Here is a 16,030-nt window from a genome sequence, read left to right on the forward strand (position 1 = left end):
GGACCCGTAAAGTAGTTAAGGTTAAATAAGGTCATAAGGGTGGAGCCCTAATTCAATAGGACTTGTGTCCTTCTAAGAAAAATGCACACCAGGAGTGTGTGTGCCCAGAACAGAGGTCACAAGAAGCCTGCTTGTCTGCCAGCCAGGAAGAAAGCCCTCACCAGGAACCAACACTGCCGGCACATCGATTTTACACTCCTGGGGTAAAGTCTGCTGTTGCAACCACTGAGTCTGTAGTATTCTGTTGTGGCAGAGTTGGGGTTTGAACCCAGGCAAACTAACTCAGGGTCATGCTCTTAACCGGGTTACAGTGACATTCTTCTCTGGTTTACGGTAAAGATGGCTTCCCACTTAATTAAATAGCACTCATAGGAAGAGCTAACTAGCATATAATAATGGGACTTGAAATGCTTTCACACATGACCACCTGAAGACTTCTCTAAGTGTCAATCATACAAATTTTACTGCTTCCAAAAGGAGCTAAACAAAGAAGAGATTGATGGCCTATTGCTTGGCAGGGTGGATGCTGGCATCTGCCCAAGGGAAGAAATGTGAACCAGACTGTATTTTACCCCTTATGCCTTATATAACATATATGTACCTATAACGTACACCATGGCAACTTTTGTATAGACACTTTTATATAAACCATTTTTTTGTGCAAAATGAAATGTATACTAAAGGAAAGATTAATTTCCAAAATAAACTAGTCTTCCAGATTTTATAGATGTGAAGGGGATGAAGCAGACATACCCAAGCGACCCAACCTTTATTTTGGCAATCTTCTTTTACCCTCTTTCTTTCCTCGTTGCTCCTGATCTCTGAACTCAGAATCCAGCATTGGCTAATCCCCAGTGGTGTCACACTAGAGAAATGCTCAGGCTGGGCTTAGAGGTTAATCCTGAACTGAATTAACTCCTAACTGATTCCACAATTGAAGACTGTTGCAGGAATAGGAAAACAATGGCTAATATGGGCAGAGAATTATCATTAAAGGTTGTCAACTCTTGCGCTTACCCGGTCTGCAAGTTTAATAATCAAATACATAACCTACATGATTTTGAAGGGGCTCATCTGAATATTCTGAATGAAAAATGACAATCCAGGAGGGCACAAAAAGACCCCACATTGCAAACCGGTTCTCTGGCACCAGTGTTAGATGAATCAAATTTATTCCATCCTGTACCTTCAGAGGTATAGAAATGACTTTCTGAAATGTTGAAGTAGGCATTTTTAAAAATTTCTTTTCTAGAAAACATGCACTGAATACCTCTTATAAATATTCAGTTGGATTATGTTGGAAACAGCCTGAAACATAGATAGTAGACTTCATGACTTACTAAGCGTTTTTTTGAGAAACATTTATTACAAAAGATTAGTAACTAACCCAATACAAAGATACTAAAGTTGATTGTCATTTTTTTTCTCTCACTCTTACTTTATATGGTTGGTATTCAAAATGTTAAATCTATGACTGGTGTGGTTTGTTTGCTGCTAAAAAAAAAATGGAGCAGGGGCGCCTGGGTGGCGCAGTCGGTTAAGCGTCCGACTTCAGCCAGGTCACGATCTCGCGGTCCGTGAGTTCGAGCCCCGCGTCAGGCTCTGGGCTGATGGCTCAGAGCCTGGAGCCTGCTTCCGATTCTGTGTCTCCCTCTCTCTCTGCCCCTCCCCCGTTCATGCTCTGTCTCTCTCTGTCCCAAAAGTAAATAAAAAAACGTTGAAAAAAAAAAAAATTTAAAAAAAAAAAAAAAAAAAAAAAAAAAAATGGAGCAGTGTGATTGTTGTACATGTGTTCAGGCAAGAGTAGCTTATGTTATTGACAGTATTAATATGATAGCTAGCACTTTTTGCATTCAACCATCAATATTTAAGAAGCACCCAAAATCTAGAGTGCCTGGATGGCTCAGTCGGTTAAGCATATGATTCTTGATTTCGGCTCAGGTCCTGATCCCGCAGTCCCAAGAAGGAGCCCATGTCGGGTGGGGTTCCGCACTGAGAGTGGAGACTGCTTAAGAGTTTCTCTCTCTCTCAAAGAAAAGAAAGAAAAAAAGAAGCACCCAAAATGTGTCAAGCACTCTTCTAGATACTTTGGATATACCACAGTGAGTAAAACAAAGATCTGTGCCCTTGGGAAGCTCACTTCTAACAGATGGAAAATGAACAATAAACAACAAGCAGGACAAATAAGTAAATCACTGTATAAGTTTGGAGGGAGACTCCAGACAACTGAAAATGCCCCATGGCAGGACTTGGTGTTTTGAGGAAAAATAAAGTGACTGGTCTAAGGGCGGGGGCAGGTGCAAGTAGCAGGAAATGAAATACAAGATGGGACTGAAGAGGTGCCAGGATGGATCAAGCCACACAGTGCAGGGTGAGATATGGGCCAGGATCTGGTTTGGTTTATGTAGAGTGCCGTGGGAGAGAGCTACTGGAGGGTGCCCGCTGGAAAGTGATGGAATGTAACTGACATTTTCGCTGGAGAACTTTGTCTTCTTTGTGAGGAAGACTCTAAGGGGGCAATGGAGTAAAAGGGAGGACTTCGGGGCTTTGAGCCAATTGTGGCTTGGACTGGGGCGATGGTCAGGGAGATGGTGAGGGGTGGTCAGCTGGAAAATAATTTGGAGAGAAGCCAATAGGATGTTCTAATATGTGAGGGGTGACAGGTAAAAAGAAGTCCAACTTAGTTTTGCCCTAACTGGGACCGTGGTAATTTTGGGAACAGGATCTCTTCGTCTGTACCAGGCAAACTAGCCGTGTAGAACCAGCCAGAGTAGCTATAGTCAGGCACCTTTTAGGAAATTATACCCAGTGATCATGTGGAGGCAGAGAGCCTGGGGCATGATATGTAATGGTTTGCAACAAGCATCAAAAACAAAAAGAATAGAATGGAAACAGAATATAAGGTATCAGAGAACATCACATATAATAAAGAAAATATGCATATTTATATACTTGTATGCACTTAAATATCTATATATCTATATCTATATCTATATCTATATCTATATCTATATAAAGGAAGCAGTGTTTGCATTTAATAGATCAGGATTAAAAGTAATTCTTACTATGGATTTAGGTCAAAAAATTTGAAAGCACCTGACCCAGTATGCCTCTCAGAGCACAGCACATTGTAGATGATTCAGTGGTTTTGTTGAATTAGAATGAAAACAAAAGAAAAAATATGAATTGGTCTGGTAATAAAACATTTCTTTTCTTCGTCCTAGGGAAGGGGCACGGGGAGAGAAATGTAGTCATCTTTTTCCTCCATGTTAGCTATGACCACAGACCCAGTAAACTGTGCATACAAAAAAAACTTAGGGGCAGTACTTCATTATTACGCAATTTCCAGGGACAGCACTGTCCTTAATTCACAGTGAAACAGACTGAAAGGTCAGGGTGAGTGGTGACAAGCAGTTCTGCCTATTTCCAAGGGTAATAAAGTTTTGATTCCTTGACCAAGGTATTGCATTGGTTGACATGGGCCTGGAGCCTATATTCAGGCTTACAAGTCCATATTCTTTTAACACTTAAAATATATTAACTAGAAAGCATGCCATCTTTGGTGAATGGAAAATAGTTTGTTGTGTTTGGTGCAGTTAGGGAGAGGCACAGACTAAAATGGAAAGGCCAGTGGTAATTTCGGGGCTATGAGACATGCAGTCTATATGCCAGGGATGCTAGGTTTAAACATGTGCGTAGCCGTGTTGTAGAGCAATCCCTCCACTAAAGTAACAGATGTAGTATTTATATCCATGCTTTTTTAAAGTTTGTTGTCAGTGACTCCCTATCTCCTGGATGAACAGAGCTAGTCAATTGCCTGCCACAGGAGAGTTCAGATTACTACATCAGAAAGGCAGAGTGGGGGAGAGGGGGAAGGAAAGAAAACAACAACAACAAAAAAACCAAGTAGATGTTTCTTTTTCTGCAACATTGTTTTTTGAAGCTCACCCACCCTTCCATTGCCATTTTCACTGACTACCTGAAACTATTCTTCCAATGAGGTGAAATATTCATAGGCCTTTTGACACAAAGTGTGGAATTTTTGAGGGACTATTGGTGATATGGAAGGGAACACTCTTGCTCCCCTAGCACCTGACTCACTATGGGAAGTCGGGACAGTGGAAGGAACCCAGCACCCACTCCCTCCACGGCCACTGGGTTCTTTTTGGGCTACAGGGTTGAAAAGGAGGAAGACTGGAGAGGGGGAAAGCCATGGGGAGTCTGGTTAAGATGTAATGGAGGCCTGAACCAGAACACAGGGACACCAGAGAGGCCACATTTTCAGAAAAATAGGTTTCAGATTTGTAGTTTACAAATTTCATGAATTTTATCTTGAAGATTTTAAAACCTAGGCTGCTTTCTCTTCTATCTGTGTAATATGAAATAGCTTTTTCACTGGCATGGGAATTAAAAAAATTACTCTAAGCAAAACATAATTAGAAAGATAAACATACTTCCTTCTTAAGCATATGATATATGCATAAGCCTAATCGAAAATATTTTGCTGGCTTTGCTATTCAGTATTATCTGTGTCACAGCTCCCCATTCCCACCCCTCCCTCTGAGGCCCATTAGAGCAGATAATTATGAGTTGACTTGATATAGGGAAGAGCCAAATTAAGCGGTGATGTAACCAGTGAGAGCCACGCTAATCCTTTCCATCCCACACAGCAGGTGATTCTCAGATAGGCTCTTTACCAGGCTGATGGTTGGAAAGTTTTAGAAACGCAGTCACAATTAATGGCCGTGAACCTAGGCAACAACTTAGCCTCTGTAGAGATCACGGATATCCTCCCCTCTTTCTTTCTTCTTCTTCTTCTTTCCCTCTATCTTTTTGTCTGGAGAGTTTGGCATCATGTTAAGATACCTGGCATTCTGATTCAAGTTCTAATTTCTGAGATATTCCAAATGATCCACTGCTGGCGCAAATAGAAAAATCTCATATTGTATGGAGCACCTGTCAGGCTTCACTGCAGGACATCAAAACACTATTTCTCGTCACTTGACAGTATTTTGGTTACATTCACCACAGCTTCCTTATATAAAACACTGTTCTCTCTCCATTTGTGTAAGTGTGCAAAAAGTTCCCTTTAGGTGTTTTCTAGTGCAAAAGTTGGAGAAGGCATGAGTAAAACTTCTGGATATACATACTTAAGCTTTCTATAATAAATGATTTTTAAGTGATGATTTTAAGCATAGTTAAGGTAACGTACATTCTATTTTCGCTCAAGCAGATTTATATACAAAAGCATTCTATGGCCCATGAACAAAAATGACATGGCTGGGTCACTGTCAACAGGCTTACATTTAAAATTATCTTCTAGGATTGGGAATGAATGTATGTTGGTCCCACCTTCATTCCCTGCCAGATCCCGTTTGCTGCAAAGCTTCCCTCTGTAAGTCTATTGGTTGAGAATAGGGGAGCGGTTGCCAAATATCTGAGAATAGAAAAGAACTTGACTTACATTACCATAACGTTTTGTCCAGTTGAACCTAATGACTCCATCAACAGTATGTAGCATATAATGTTTTTATTTATTTAATAAGAAGTGTAGTGAAGCATTTGAAACAACCTGAATCCCCAATGAGAGACTGGTTAAGTAAATTATGAGTTATAAAGAGATATAAAAATGCTATAATATTGGAAATGGAAAAGGAAGCAGATAAAAATCATATACTTTTGTTTATAAGTATTAAAATTTAGGAAAATGTACATTTATTGAAAAAAGAAACTAGTCATTAAGATAGCAGAATGGTTATATTATTTCTTTGTTTGTGTGTCTCCTGATATGATGCTCTGAGAATACGGCATCAGTTATACAAATACCCCTGTGAAAAACGCATGAAGTAGATCTGATCATGAGGAAACATCTGACAAAGCCAAGATGAGGGCCAGTCTCTAAAATAACTGGCCTCTACTCTTCAAAACTTTCAAACCCATGAAAGACACACACACACACACACACACACACAAAATGATGCCCCATTCTGGATTAAAGAAACTAAAGAGACATTTAAAACTAAAAGCAATGTGTGATCCTGGGCTAGAAAAAAATTTATAATAGATCCTATTAGGACTGGTATACATTTGCTAACTTCAAAGAAAACTCATTCTTAATAAAAATGATTGCAATTTTAGCCTACGACCACTTACCACAAAACATTCATGAGGAAAATAATTCAATAAATAATCACATACTTATTTTACAGAAAAAATTCAATATTTAAATACAATATGTAAATATCAGTGATAAAAAAGTAAAGCTTTAAATTTCAGTGAGTATTTTATTGACTTTTATTATAAAAATTTGAATTTTCTTTAAAAGTCTTATATTTTTCATTTGCCTTTCCAATATTTTATAATAAAAATTTCTTGAAGTTGCTTTTCTATGTTGCTTATATTTTTTAGAAAGTTTAATTATCTTTGATATCCCTGTCAATATTCCAGGAAAAGACAAAATATCAGTAGTCTAACAAGGACAAGTACTTGGTCATTATATTGCTTTTTTTCTTGGCTTAGTGAAACTAAATTTTTAATAATTAAACTTACAATGACAAAAAGGGATATTCTTTTTTCTTAATAAAAATTAGCCCTTAAGAAATCAAGGGATATTCTTTGTTCTAAAAAACTAAAATTTGGGGTGCCTGGGTGGCTCAGTCTAGGTTAAGCATCTGCCTTCAGCTCAGGTCATGATCTCATAGTTTGTGGGTTCAAGCCCCACGTCACGCTCTGTGCTGACAGCTCAGAGCCTGGAGCCTGCTTCGGATTCTGTGTCTCCCTCTCTCTCTGCCCCTCCCCCATTTGCTCTCTCTCAAAAACGAATAAAACATTAAAAAATTTAAAACTAGAATTTAATGATTTCAGATTATTTGAAGAAAAAACTTCATTTGTAGTTGAACTAAAAACAAAGCAAAGAAACAACACAAAAACAAAGGAAACATATTTGACCATAATTATATTGTTACATAGAAGCAAAAAAAGAAAGAGTCATTATATTGTAACTCTCTTTTTACACTGAAATTTTCTATATAGATTGGGCTTAGGATCCAATTCTGCAATTTATTCTGTCTGATAGTAGCCACTTTCATTTTGCACATGACACCAGAATCTATTTTATTTACCATAGCAGCAAATCTCATGGGTTAGAATTAGATTCTAACAAAGATGTCAGTCTGCCTTGGTGGATGAATTTTCAGTTCAACTACAACAAAGAAAAATCCTATCTCAATACCTTACCTGCTTAAAAGATTATTTAATGTTTTGCTTTGTTCTTTTGGATTAGCTGTAATTGCAGAAAAGAAGTCTTCATAGTCCAGAATGACAACTGTTACAACTGTAATTGTTGCTCCAGTCGTAATGACAGGTTTAATTTAAAACTGCTCCTTCTCACTCAGATTACTGTGAGACCAACAACTCCGAACTGCTGTTTGGAGTTAAGAGTTGGCCATGGTATAGAGTGAAGATAATTTGATCTCCACAGGAATTCAGATTCTAATTTGAGCCTCACTAATCAGTGTTCTAATCAGGGAAACTAATCAACTGTATATATTGTAAGTTTATCTATTAGAAAGCCTTGGATTTCTCCCAGAGCTATAGCCAAACATTTCAAATGGCAACCAACTTTGCCTTGTCATTGCTCATACTTGATCATCAGAAAATCATGTCTATGTCAGGAAAACAAAGGGTCTTTGATTCCATGTGTATGCCAGTCATTTGCCTGCTAAATGCTAATGGATCCCACAGTTATGCCACATTGACCTGCTTCAACACAGTGTAAAGTGAAAATTTTCCCTAAAGTCCTTGTCTTTCTTATACTTACATTTGCATTTGATCAAGATAGCATGAAGTTTAGTACTACCCACATTTACACATTATTTTGTATTTTAAAACTTAAAAAAGTATTACTAGGTTTCTTGCTTGGGGATGTGACTCTTCTACTCAATGGCCATTTATTATGAAGCTATTCTGTACCAGACACTGTGCAGATAAGAGTAGATAAGACAGTACATGTGGAAATGAGACAAAGGGAAAGACTGCAAAGGAAAGATGAATAACTTGTATTCACCATGTATTAATTTACCTTGATGGATTTATAGGTATAATACATCTGAACTATAACATCAAGAGACAACAAATAGATACATATGCACATTTGTTGGTTTTAATTAGTTAGCACTTGAAAATAAAGTATTGAAGCTTTTCCTTCTCTCTTGGTTCACAGAAGCCACTCCATAAGATGGGTTGAAAGTACAAGAAGGTACCAAGTAATCTCCCCCAATTATGAGTTCCTACAAGAAAGTCTAGTTCGGGGCGCCTGGGTGGCTCAGTCGGTTGAATGTCCGACTTCAGCTCAGGTCATGATCTCGCGGTCTGTGAGTTCGAGCCCTGCGTCGGGCTCTGGGCTCATGGCTCAGAGCTTGGAGCCTGCTTCCGATTCTGTGTCTCCCTCTATCTCTGACCCTCCCCGATTCATGCTCTGTCTCTCTCTGTCTCAAAAATAAATTTAAAAAAAAATTAAAAAAAAAAAAAGGAAAGTCTAGTTCATGGACTTTTATCTGTGCATTTAGACTAGAGTTATCTTAGAGATAAAAAGAAGAGGAAACTGTGGGCCAAATGAGGCTAGAAATAGAAGGCAAATCAGATTTCGCAGTAAAAATCAAAGTTTTTGCATTAAGACCTCGGAAGAGACTATTATAGACAAAGCAGACAAATCTTTGCACTTGCAGATTTCACATTTAAGATTTAATATTACAATCTGTCTTTGCCATGAGACAGGGAGTCGTTTTGAAAATTGTTCGATATTCAACAATACAATGGAAAAATAATATAAAACTTCTGTAAAATGAAGGTGAATATTATAAAAGATGCAATATTTCATGTGGCCAATAACAGTGAAAGGATTGCTCAGGTCACGACAAACTCAATGACAAATGAAAGACTAGCAGTCTAGATGAGCTAACAATGAAAGAAAAGGAAAGGAAACAAAGTTAACAAATAATAGTAAATAAAATAGAATGACTTAACCACTAAAAAATTAAGAAAGATTATGGGGAAAGTAGATAAAACCTAAAAATTATTTTAAAAATTATAAATATTTAAATTTTGCTTTAAACTCAAATGGGGACTAAAGAGAGAAGAGGGCTGTGTAGGAGGATGCTGGGCTCTCCACATCCTGCTAATCACTTAGATTCCACCCACATCTGCCTAAATAACCCAGAAAACCGCCAGAAGACTAGCAGAACAGACTCTCCGGAGCCAAGCGTAGATGAGAGGCCCACGGAAGAGGGTAGGAAGGGCGGAGAGGTGGTGGGCGCTTCACGGACTGGCAGGAGGGAGCCGGGGTGGTGGAGGGGCAGGCAGCCCATCCAGCAAGGCAGAGCCCACGAGTCTGACTTGCAAAGGCGGAAGCTCCAGACTCCATGAGTTCTGACAGCCAGTGGGAATTAACATCTGGAATGTTATAAGTCAACAGCTCTGCTCCCAAAGCGGGAGAGCTAGAGGACAATGGGAGGGAGAGTTGTTGAGCCCCGGAAGATAGAGCTCAGCTGGGCTGGGGAACAAAGGTGCTGGGAAGCACCATCTCCCTTGCCCATCCCCCAGCCAAAATCCCAAAGGGAACCAGTTCCCATCATGGAACTTGCTTGCACCGTGCAAACACCCAACGCTGTGCTCCTGTGGATCCATCCCTCTGACGGGTCTGCCTGCCTCCCTCCTAGTGCTGCAGGGCCCCTCCCGCAGTGGACCACCAAAGGCAAAGTGAGCTAAGCCTGCTCCTCTTGCCCTGTGCACCTTGCAGATCCACCCCAGCTAATACGCCAGATCCCACAGAAGCAGTACCACAAGCCTGGCAGTGTGCAAGTAGCCCAGGCAGGGGCCACACCACTCCACAGTGAGTCCTGCCCCTGGGAGAGGGGAAGATAAGATACACACCAGTCTGACTTTGGCCCCAGCAGTGGGCTGGGGGCAGGTCTGACTGCAGCCCCGCCCACCAACACAAGTTACTCCAGACATAATAGGGGAAGAGCCCTGCAGTTCCGCACCACTCCACGGACTATCCAAAATGACGAAACGGAAGAATTCTCCTCAAAAGAAATTCCAGGAAGTAGCGACAGCTAACGAATTGATCAAAAACGATTTAAGCAATATAACGGAACATGAATTTAAAATAATAGTCATAAAATTAATCACTGCACTTGAAAAAAGTATAGACGACAGCAGAGAATCTATTGCTACAGAGATCAAGGGACTAAGAAACAGTCAAGAGGAACTAAAAAAGGCTATAAATGAGGTGCAAAATAAAATGGAGGCGACTACAGCTCAGATTGAAGAGGCAGAGGAGAGAATAGGTGAATTAGAAGATAAAATTATGGAAAAAGAGGAAGCTGAGAAAAAGAGAGATAAAAAAATCCAGGAGTATGAGGGGGGAATTAGAGAACTAAGTGACACAATGAAACGGAACAATATCCGTATAATAGGGATTCCAGAGGAGGAAGAGAGAGTAAAAGGGGATGAAGGTATACTTGAACAAATCATAGCTGAGAGCTTTCCTGATCCGGGGAAGGAAAAAGGCACTGAAATCCAAGAGGCACAGAGAACTTCCTTCAGACAGAACTTGAATCGATCTTCTGCACGACATATCACAGTGAAACTGGCAAAATACAAGGATAAAGAGAAAATTCTGAAAGCAGCTAGGGATAAACACGCTCTAACATATAAAGGGATACTGATAAGACTAGTGACGGATCTATCTACTGAAACTTGGCAGGCCAGAAAGGAATGGTAGGAAATCTCCAATGTGATGAACAGAAAAAAATATGCAGCTGAGAATCCTTTATCCAGCAAGTCTGTCATTCAGAACAGAAGGAGAGGTAAAGGTCTTCCCAAACAAGCAAAAACTGAAGGAATTCGTCACCACTAAACCAGCCCTACAAGAGATCCTAAGGGGGATTCTGTGAGTGAAATGTTGCAAGGACCACAAAGTACCACAGACATCACTACAAGCATGAAAACTACAGACATCACAATGACTCTAAACCCATATCTTTCTATAATAACACTGAATGTAAATGGACTAAATGCTCCAACCAAAAGACACAGGGTATCAGAATGGATAAAAAAACAAGACCCATCTATTTGCTGTCTACAAGAGACGCATTTTAGACCTGAGGACACCTTCAGATTGAAAGTGAGGGGATGGAGAACTATCTATCATGCTACTGGAACTCAAAAGAAAGCTGGAGTAGCCATACTTATACCAGACAAACTAGACTTTAAATTAAAGGCTGTAACAAGAGATGAAGAAGGGCATTATATAATAATTACAGGGTCTATCCATCAGGAAGATCTAACAATAATAAATATCTATGCACCGAACATGGGAGCTCCCAAATATATAAAACAATTAATCACAAATATAAGCAACCTTATTGATAAGAATGTAGTAATTGCAGGAGACTTTAATACTCCACTTACAACAATGGATAGATCATCTAGACACAGAATCAATACGAAACAAAGGCCCTGAATGATACATTGGATCAGATGGACTTGACAGATATATTTAGAACTCTGCATCCCAAAACAACAGAATATACTTTCTTCTCGAGTGCACATGGAACATTCTCCAAGATAGATAACATACTGGGTCACAAAATAGCCCTTCATAAGTATACAAGAATTGAGATCATACCATGCATACTTTCAGACCACAATGCTATGAAGCTTGAAATTAACCACAGGTAAAAGTCTGGAAAACCTCCAAAAGCATGCAGGTTAAAGAACACCCTACTAAAGAATGAATGGGTCAACCAGGCAATTAGAGAAGAAATTTAAAAATACATGGAAACAAATGAAAATAAAAATACAACAATCCAAATGCTTTGGGATGCAGCGAAGGCAGTCCTGAGAGGAAAATACACTGCAATCCAGGCCTATCTCAAGAAACAAGAAAAATTCCAAATACAAAATCTAACAGCACACCTAAAGGAAATAGAAGCAGAACAGCAAAGACACCCCAAACCCATCATAAGACAAATAATAAAGATCAGAGCAGAAATAAACAATATAGAATATAAAAAAACTGTAGAGCAAATCAGTGAAACCAAGAGTTGGTTTTTTGAATAAACAATATTGATAAACCTCTAGCCAGGCTTCTCAAGAAGCCTGGGAGAAAAGGGAAATGACCCAAATAGATAAAATGAGAAATGAAAATGGAATTATTACAACCAATCCCTCAGAAATACAAGCAATTATCAGGGAATACTATGAAAAATTATATGCCAAAACTGGACAACCTGGAAGAAATGGGCAAATTCCTAAGCACCCACACACTTCCAAAACTCAAATAGGAAGAAATAGAAAACTTGAACAGACCCATAACCAGCAAAGAAATTGAGTCAGTTATCAAAAATCTCCCAACAAATGAAGAGTCCAGGACCAGTTGCCTTCCCTGGGGAATTCTACCAGACATTTGAAGCAGAGATCATACCTATCTTTCTCAAGCTAGTCCAAAAAATAGAAAGGGAAGGAAAACTTCCAGACTCATTCTATGAAGCAAGTATTACTTTGATTCCTAAACCAGACAGAGACCCAGTAAAAAAAAAAAAGAGAACTAAAGGCCAATATCCTTGATGAATATGGATGTAAAAATTCTCAATAAGATACTAGCAAATCGAATTCAACAGCATATAAAAAGAATTATTCACCATGATCAAGTGGGATTCATTCCTGGGCTGCAGGGTTGGTTCAACATTTGCAAATCAATCAATGTGATACAGCACATTAATAAAAGAAAAGATAACCATATGATCCTGTCTATTGATGCAGAAAAAGCATTTGACAAAATCCAGCATCCTTTCTTAATAAAAACCCTCGAGAAAGTCGGGATAGAAGGAACATACTTAAACGTCATGAAAGCCATTTATGAAAAGCCCACAGCTAATATCATCCTCAATGGGGAAAAACTGAGAGCTTTCTACCTGAGATCAGGAACACGACAGGGATGCCCACTCTCACCGTTGTTGTTTAACATAGTGTTGGAAGTTCTAGCATCAGCATTCAGACAACAAAAGGAAATCAAAGGCATCCAAATTGGCAAAGATGAAGTCAAGCTTTCACTTTTTGCACATGACATGATATTATACATGGAAAATCCGATAGACTCCACCAAAAGTCTGCTAGAACTGATACATGAATTCAGCAAAGTCGCAGGATACAAAATCAATGTACAGAAATCAGTTGCATTCTTATACACTAATAATGAAACAACAGAAAGACAAATAAACTGATCCCATTCACATTGCACCAAGAAGCATAAAATACCTAGGAATAAACCTAACCAAAGATGTAAAAGATCTGTATGATGAAAACTATAGAAAGCTTATGAAAGAAATGGAAGAAAATATAAAGAAATGGAAAAACATTCCATGTCAATAGTTTGGAAGAATAAATATTGTTAAAATGTCAATACTACCCAAAGCTATCTACACATTCAATGCAATCCCAATCAAAATTGCACCAGCATTCTTCTCGAAGCTAGAACAAGCAATCCTAAAATTTGTATGGAACCATAAAAGGCCCCAAATAGCCAAAGTAATTTTGAAGAAGAAGACCAAAGCAGGAGGCATCACAATCCCAGACTTTAGCCTCTATTACTAAGCTGTAATCATCAAGACAGTATGGTATTGGCACAAAAACTGACACATAGACCAATGGAATAGAATAGAAACCCCAGAATTAGACCCACAAAAGTATGGCCAACTAATCTTTGACAGAGCAGGAAAGAATATCCAATGGAAAAAAGACAGTCTCTTCAACAAATGGTGCTGGGAGAACTGGACAACAACATGCAGAAGGATGAAACTAGACCACTTTCTCACACCATTCACAAAAACAAACTCAAAATGGATAAAGGACCTGAATGTGAGACAGGAAACCATCAAAACCCTAGAGGAGAAAGCAGGGAAAAAACCTCTCTGACCTCAGCCGCAGCAATTTCTTACTTGACACATCCCCAAAGGCAAGGGAATTAAAAGCAAAAATGAACTACTGGGACCTTATGAAGATAAAAAGCTTCTGCACAGCAAAGGAAACAACAAAACTAAAAGGCAACCAACGGAATGAGAAAAGATATTTGCAAATGACATATCGGACAAAGGGCTAGTATCCAAAATCTATAAAGAGCTTACCAAACTCCACACCTGAAAAACAAAGATTCCAGTGAATAAATGGGCAGAAAACATGAATAGACACTTCTCTAAAGAAGACATCCGGATGGCCAACAGCCACATGAAAAGATGCTCAACGTCACTCCTCATCAGGGAAATACACATCAAAACCACACTCAGATATCACCTCATGCCAGTCAGAGTGGCTAAAGTGAACACATCAGGAGACTATAAATGCTGGCGAGGATGGGGAGAAATGGGAACCCTCTTGCACTGTTGGTGGGAATGCAAATTGGTGCAGCTGCTCTGGAAAACAGGGTGGAGGTTCCTCAAAAAGTTAAAAATAGATCTACCCTATGACCCAGCAATAGCACTGCTACGAATTTACCTCAGGGATGCAGGAGTGCTGATGCATAAGGGCACTTGCACCCCAATGTTTATAGCAGCACTTTCAACAAGAGCCAAATTATGGAAAGAGCCTAAATGTCCATCAACTGATGAATGGATAAAGAAATTGTGGTTTATATACACAATGCAATACTACGTGGCAATGAGAAAGAATGAAATATGGCCCTTTGAAGCAATGTGGATGGAACTGGAAAGTGTGATGCTAAGTGAAATAAGTCACACAGAGAAAGACAGATACCATATATTTTCGCTCTCATGTGGATCCTGAGAAACTTAACAGAAGACCATGGGGGAGGGGAAGGGGGAAAAAAAGGGAGGGAGGCAAACCATAAGAGACTCTTAAAAACTGAGAACAAACTGAGGGTTGATAGGGGGTGGAAAGGAGGGGAGGGTGGGTGATGGGTACTGAGGAGGGCACATTTTGGGATGAGCACTGGGTGTTGTATGGAAACCAATTTGACAAGAAATTTCATATTTAAAAAAAACACAAAACAAAACAAAAAAACTCAAATGGGAAGTAGGAAATCCGATACCTCTAGAATATAATAAATATCATGAGGAAAAATAAAAGTCCAATCTGTTAACTATTATTTGATTAATTTTTATTCTTAGAACACAATTTAACTTAATTTTTATTAAAAATGAAACAAACTTATTTTATAATTTTTCAGAGAGAGAGGGAGACACAGAATCCGAAGCAGGCTCCAGGTTCTGAGCTGTGAGCAGAGAGCCCGACATGGGGCTTGAATCCACAAACCATGAGACAATGACCTGAGCCCAAGTCGGACGCTTAACTGAGTGACCCAAGCTCCCCTACAATTCACTGACTTTTTGGAGGAAATTTCAGTAAAGCCTTGGCCTACCCCACCCTCCAATATTTATTGTACTATGTGTCTCTTTTATATGGATGTACTTTAAAAGGCTTTTATCAAATACCAGTGATCAAGAGTCATCTTTATGTGTGAACAGCTTTCAATGCATTCCAATTTTGAAGTCCATCGAAGTCAAGCAATTCACTTTCATTTTGGATCAGCAAATTGCATAATTCTCTACATTCCCTATTATCATATTCATTTCAACATATCATAAGACTGTCTTCTGTGTTTAGGACTCTCTATGCTAAAAAAATTGAATAAATACCTCAGCTTTTGTCTCATTCATTTACCACATCTGTATATATGCAATTTCTATCATTGCATAAGAAATCATCACAAAATTAGCAACTTAGAAGAGCACACATTCATTATCTGTTTCTGTGGGTCAGAAGTCTGGGCAGAGATTATATGAGTCCCCTGCTCAGAGGTCCAAGGACTTGGCTGGGCTTTATTGTCATCTGGAGGCTTGGCTGGGGAAGATTTGCTTCCAGGGTCATTCAGATTATTGGCATAATTTTCTTGAGGCTCTATGACTGGATGGCATTCCTTGGCTTTTCACTGGTTGTCAGGTGAAGGGTACCC

General features: G+C 39.1%; 1 long non-coding RNA gene across 2 annotated transcripts in view; it reads right to left on the minus strand.

Annotated features, from left to right (window-relative positions):
- The window catches only part of LOC131506431 (uncharacterized), a 203,183-nt gene that overhangs the window by 141,437 nt on the left and 45,716 nt on the right, over nucleotides 1-16,030 (minus strand). The window lies entirely within an intron of this gene.

The sequence above is a fragment of the Neofelis nebulosa genome, chromosome 3 (genome assembly GCF_028018385.1).
Source record: "Neofelis nebulosa isolate mNeoNeb1 chromosome 3, mNeoNeb1.pri, whole genome shotgun sequence".
In the NCBI taxonomy this organism is placed as follows: Eukaryota; Metazoa; Chordata; class Mammalia; order Carnivora; family Felidae; genus Neofelis; species Neofelis nebulosa.